Below are 6,000 nucleotides of genomic sequence, written 5' to 3' on the forward strand. Positions count from 1 at the left end.
AAAGTAAGAAGAGTCAAATTCAAAATAATTGAGAGTTAGAACTAGTTTTAACAAAGTTATGTACACTTCTGGTGCATGTTGGTGCGGGTTCACTGATAGAGATTTTGAAATCGCTGCAATTCCTTCGGCGAACGGAATGTTTGTATACAATGCAGCAACGTCAAGAGTAACAAGGAGGGTTCCACTGGGTAGGCGCCCGCCCATATTTATCTCTTCTATTATGCGGAGGAAGGGGGGGGTGTCCTGAACGAATGAAGGAAGAAGAGCCGGAATGTCAGATAGGTGATGATTCAGAAACAGAGATAGTGCTTCGGTTGGGGTATTGTTATTCGAAACTATGGGTCTGCCAGGAATGTCGGCAGTGAACAATAATTCTACGTGGACTTTATGGACTTTTGGGAGGAGGTAAAAACGTCCTGCATGCTTATTATTCGGTTTCATAAAATGTAAGTCAGTAGTCGTTATTAATTCTCTAGATCGTAGATCTGTGAGGCTCTGGAGGATTTTTAGGCTGTATTCCTGGCTCGGATCGTTATCTAAGGGCTTGTAGTGGCAAGGGTTATTGAGCTGCCTATAAGCTTCATCTTTGTATTTTCCCATAGGTAAAACAACTACACTGCCACCTTTGTCGGCTGGCTTTATGACTATGTCGGTTCTGGCTGATAGGCAATTCAGGGTAACTTCTTCCGACGGAGGTAGGTTCTTGCGCTTGTTTGATCGCTTAGTTGTTACCAATATTTCTCTTGATACTGATTTTAAGTACAGATCCAATTCTGGAGATTGATCTACATCTGGAGTCCAAGTGCTAGGAGGGTGGAGGGTGCGTTTGTTAATGTCAGGTTGGTCCTGCTTCTCCGAAAAAAACTCGCTTAGTCTCATTCTCCGAGAAAATTCAGTGAGATCTTTGTGTAACTCGCATTCGTTCACACTGTTATTTGTGGGACAGAAAGTTAGACCTCGTTCTAGGATACCTTTTTCGTCAGCCGTTAGTGTTTTGGAAATGTCAGTAACGTTACTGGGGCAGGTAGCGAGAGAGCTCGTTTTTTCTATAGGATTATTGGCTGGGGGAGGAGGTTCTATTAAAGCGATCTCTGTATCGAGGGGGAACATTACATGACCTAGTACTTCATAGTCCCGGATATTGAGAGGCTGATCTCCAACAGTACATGCTGCATTTTGCGAGGGAAGTTGGTCACGCTGAAACTTGACCGCTTGCTTATTGCTGAGATCATTTTCCTTACGATTTATGAAAATATTGCGGTCTAGTTTCTCCTGCTCGGTTAGTGGAAGAGCTTCAATCTGGTCGTTGAAGAGGCTGAGTTGGCTAGTACAGTGCTCTCTAAGAATTTCTAGGAGGGAAAGAGAAGCATTATTAAGAATATCTTGCCACCTGGCAGCTAGTTCAGGAGGGAGCTCACCAAGGGCACATCTAACTTTTAGGCGGAGGCCTTTGGGGATCTTTTTGCTTTGGAGATACGAGGAGTACGTTTTTAGATGAAATCTGTAGTTGGTTTGTTTGCCGGCTAGTTTTCGAGCTTTGAGGAAAGAGCGGGATTTAGGGGTTGGAGCATACGGCCTACTCGGTGGTAGACATTTGTGTTTGTTCCGAGCAGACCTCCGGGGTGACACTTTTTTGCTTGGAGTCAGTATTTTAGGGGGGCTGCTAGGGGTGAGGTCCACATCGATGCCTGTTTGGGTGCCTGTTTGCGTTATACTGCGTGTTGGGGTCTGCGTGAACCATGAGCGTGTTGTCTTTGGTGGGTCGGGTTGTTGTTCGCTCACGTGCTGTACAGCTGGTGTTGCGGCCACGTCCACGGTTTGTGTGCTGGCGTCACGTGTGCTGTTCTTAGGTGGACATAGCACTTCGCTACCGTTGGGGGTGTTGGGTTGGTTCTGTTGTTCTGTGCTGGCCGGAGACGGGAGGTTGATACGTGAAGTTGGGAGCGTCACCTTAAATGTGTTCCTCAGCCTGTGCTTGATGTTTTCGGAAATCAGTTGGACGCCTCGAAAGTTAGGGTGTAGTCCGTCCTTGGCCAGGTGTCCTAGGGGGTCGTGGTGAAGTTTTGCGCGGTGGATGATGTCAACGTTTCCTGTGTTGTGCCCAAGGTACATGAGGAAGTCGTTAAGCTTAGTATATATATATATATATATATATATATATATATATATATATATACAGAAAGAAACGCCGGCAGTCTACAACGCCAAAGAAGGCATAGGGGAGTGGTAAGACTTTTTTTTTTACCGTTAGTGATGTTACATTATTTTTTTTATTAGTATTAATTACGTGAGAAAGAAAGAAAGAAAAACACGCGCCCAGAGTGGGGACCGAACCCACGCCTTTCGATAATACTAATAAAAAAAATAATGTAACATCACTAACGGTAAAAAAAAAGTCTTACCACTCCCCTATGCCTTCTTTGGCGTTGTAGACTGCCGGCGTTTCTTTCTGTATTTTCTAACGAGCCCCTCATTTCCAAACCCTATTATATATATATATATTTATATATATATATATATATATATATATATATATATATATATATATATATATATATATATATATATATATATAAGGAGTAGCAGACCTTTGAAGATGGCAGAGCACACAAGAGAAGAAAAACTTCGAACAAGGTAAAAGCACGATTGTGGCCTACGTTTCAGCAAAGAGAACCTGAGGAAAGCAAGTTCTCTTTGCTGAAACGTAGGCCACAATCGTGCTTTTACCTTGTTCGAAGTTTTTCTTCTCTATATATATATATATATATATATATATATATATATATATATATATAGTCGTGAAGTGGAGTCCTTAGCTGCTGCAGGAATACGCACAAAGTAGAAGTACGCTCTTCGGAGACTTTATTTCCAACGTTTCGACCTGAGGCAGGTCGTCCTCAGGAATGAAAGCTTTGCGTAAAATCGATTTTACCCAAAGCTTTCATTCCTGAGGACGACCTGTCTCAGGTCGAAACGTTGGAAATAAAGTCTCCGAAGAGCGTACTTCTACTTTGTGCCTATATATATATATATATATATATATATATATAGACGACAAAAATAAGGGTTGGCAGTAAAGAAAACCTTGGAAAGCGAAGGGGAGGATGTGGTAGGTTATTGAAACAGATAAAGAATTTGGAAAGAAAGAGAGAAAGTGGAGAAAAAAATGCCCGCCAGGTGGGATCCGAACCCGCGACCTCCAGAATACCGGTCTGGTGCGATAACCACTACGCTACCGGCGGGGCGATTTTCCCGTCCACTTTCTGGGGTATTTATGTGAAATTATTTTTCTTTCCTGTGCTTGGGGGTGGGTGGTAGCCGGCGCCACTCGGACTACTTGGGGTGAAGGGGACCTTCTTTTTAACCCCCGGGCCGTGACTCGAGTGTCTACGACATGTCGAGAGGGGCCGACCAGCATTGAACCCTCTTAAGCTTTCTATGTCACCAAGACAGCCAGAACAGAGGCCCTCGCTATGCATGTAGCGAATCAGAATGGGAAATGAGGGGCTCGTTGAAAATAAGACAGAAATAAGGGTTGGCAGTCAAGAAAACCTCGGAAAGCAAAGGCGAGGATGTGGTAGGTTATTGAAACAGATAAAGAATTTGGAAAGAAAGAAAGAAAGAAAGAAAGAAAGAAAGAAAGAAAGAAAGAAAGAAAGTGGAGAAAAAAAATTCCCCCGCACCTCCCCGAGGGGGATTGTGAGGATGCAGAAATGCATTGGGTGCACCGATGAGTGTGATGCGATTAATGGCGAAGAGAGAGGCAAGAGTGTGAGCGTAATCATTTATTTTTTTTCTTTTCCCACACCCGTCATTTCCGCTTCGTTATAGAGAAGCGTCTTCGAGACCGCGTTGAGCGCAACCGCCAACTGCAAAGGATCGTTCACGTCAAAATCGTCGGGAATCGTTTCGAACTCACCGTCAGCATCATCGACGTCGTCTTCCTGCGGTTCCTCTCGTTCGCCGCCGTCATCGAAGTGATCGAGCCGACTCCAATCGACCCGAACGTTGATGGCGCGATACAGCGGGGTGTGTTCCAGGTGCTTGAGCCAAGTCAGGATGTTGCCGCGCTTCACCAACCCGCGCTTGTACGTTGCCGGACTCATCAGCCTCCGCTTGATGTGAACGTCGAACGCAACGTCCTCGGGTACCATGCGAGGAAGGCACCGCACAACCTTCGATACGTCGATGGGCATGTTCACCGCCTGTCCCTTGACTCCAAACTGCCCGTTGCCTCGAGTCAGCCGCCTGATGCTCATGAAGGGGAGTCGAGGCGCGATGAGCCGCTCTTCGACCGGGTTCAGATCGGGAAGATGCGCCGGCCGAGGAGGATAACGGTAGCCAAAACTCACGCAGCCCTCCTCTTCGCAGCTTTGTCTTCTTCTCCTTCTTCTTTTTCAGCGGTTCCCCTACGGGAAGATGAAGCTGGTGGTTGAACGCGAAGCTATCTCGTGATGGATTGTTTGGTTGGCCAATCCCTAGGGGCATCATGCCACAATCATCATCAGACGCGCTGCGGACGCCGGCCAACGTACGCAAGACAACCCCCGGCTCTAATGCATTTCTGCATAAAATGCCCGCCAGGTGGGATCAAAACCTACGACCTGCAGAATACCGGTCTGGTGCGATAACCATAGTGTCATAGATGTGCTGGCTATTATATAAAAAAAAACCAGCAGAGTGCTGCTGGGTTTGATAAGCACTCCAAGTCACTTACAGCCCAGGTGACAGCCTTTTATGTAACCACCGCCCGTTTGCACTTTTTTGTAAAGTCGATCAACCGCTTAAGAGCTAAAAAGAGGGCGGGTGCACGCTACTTGAAGTTAAGCCGCTGCACATGATCTTGCTTTGTATAACTGCAGCAGGAGCCTAGCAGGCACCACATTTATTTAAATACTTTTGGTTCTTTTGGCTTGTAATGTATATGTCAGTAATTAAATGTAAATAATGTATTATGTTATGTTTGTAGGTGTTCACTGCGCTGAAAAGTGCGCAGTTTTAAAATGATCGCGCAATAAAATTATGCCGTGTGACTTGGTGCTTTTCTGAGAATTGCGAATGCGAATCCTGTATTTGCGCGCTTTTCGTTGACTTGACTGAAGTTTTAAGCCATCTGTCATGTGTGCTGCATGGGTCAAATTTGAAAAAGGAAAACTGGAAACGTTTGCGTACGCACGACGCAGTTTGCTCGGTATGCAGATCTTGATAGAAAAATCAGCAAGAAAATAAAGAAAAAAAGCAGAAGTGACGTATGCTGGCCAGCCTAAAGCACGCCACTATTTCCTCAGTTGGCACAATACGATATCAAGATCATCAAAGAACGAAAAAAAAAATATCGGCATGATAGCGAGCTCGATCGCTAAAGCACTGCGCGGTCTGCTCGGTTGGCCAAATGGGATGAAGAAATGAGCAAACAATAAATACACGACGTAGCTACCTTTCCCATAAAAACCCTGGTACATTATTAGCATTATCAACGGTTTTTACACGAAAAAAGAACTGTAGCCCCTCGGAGACTGCCCCAACGCACGCCTACCCGCCGCTACCTGAGGCGAAAAAGCGGGCTGTCCCTATCCGCACGCCTCGCGCGGAATATTTTTAAAACTGTCCGCACGCCTCGCGCGGATAATTTTTAAAACTGTCCGCACGCCTCGCGCGGATAATTTTCAAAACTGTCCGCACGCCTCGCGCGGATAACTTTTAAAATTGTCCGCACGCCTCGAGCCCGAATGCAGTGCCGTGTGCCAAGTTTCTTTTTCTTTGAGTTATTATGTTTCTTCCGCTCTCAACTTGGATGCTATCCGCGTGTTACGTTGTTGTGGCCGGTTACTTAACCCAAGTGCAGCGTCGGTCTGCTAACGCTCGGCTTCACGCTGCGTGCTGTCCTGAGCCAGCTCACGGGTGAAGCCGGCGTGCCAAGCCCTCGTCGGACGACGAGAAACGGCGACCACGACGACACCGATCCATCTCCTGAAGAATCGAGGACGAAGTTTGCCATCG

Source organism: Haemaphysalis longicornis, unplaced genomic scaffold (assembly GCF_048455015.1).
Source record: "Haemaphysalis longicornis isolate Haplotype H1 unplaced genomic scaffold, Haemaphysalis longicornis Haplotype H1 scaffold_3, whole genome shotgun sequence".
NCBI classification, from domain to species: Eukaryota; Metazoa; Arthropoda; class Arachnida; order Ixodida; family Ixodidae; genus Haemaphysalis; species Haemaphysalis longicornis.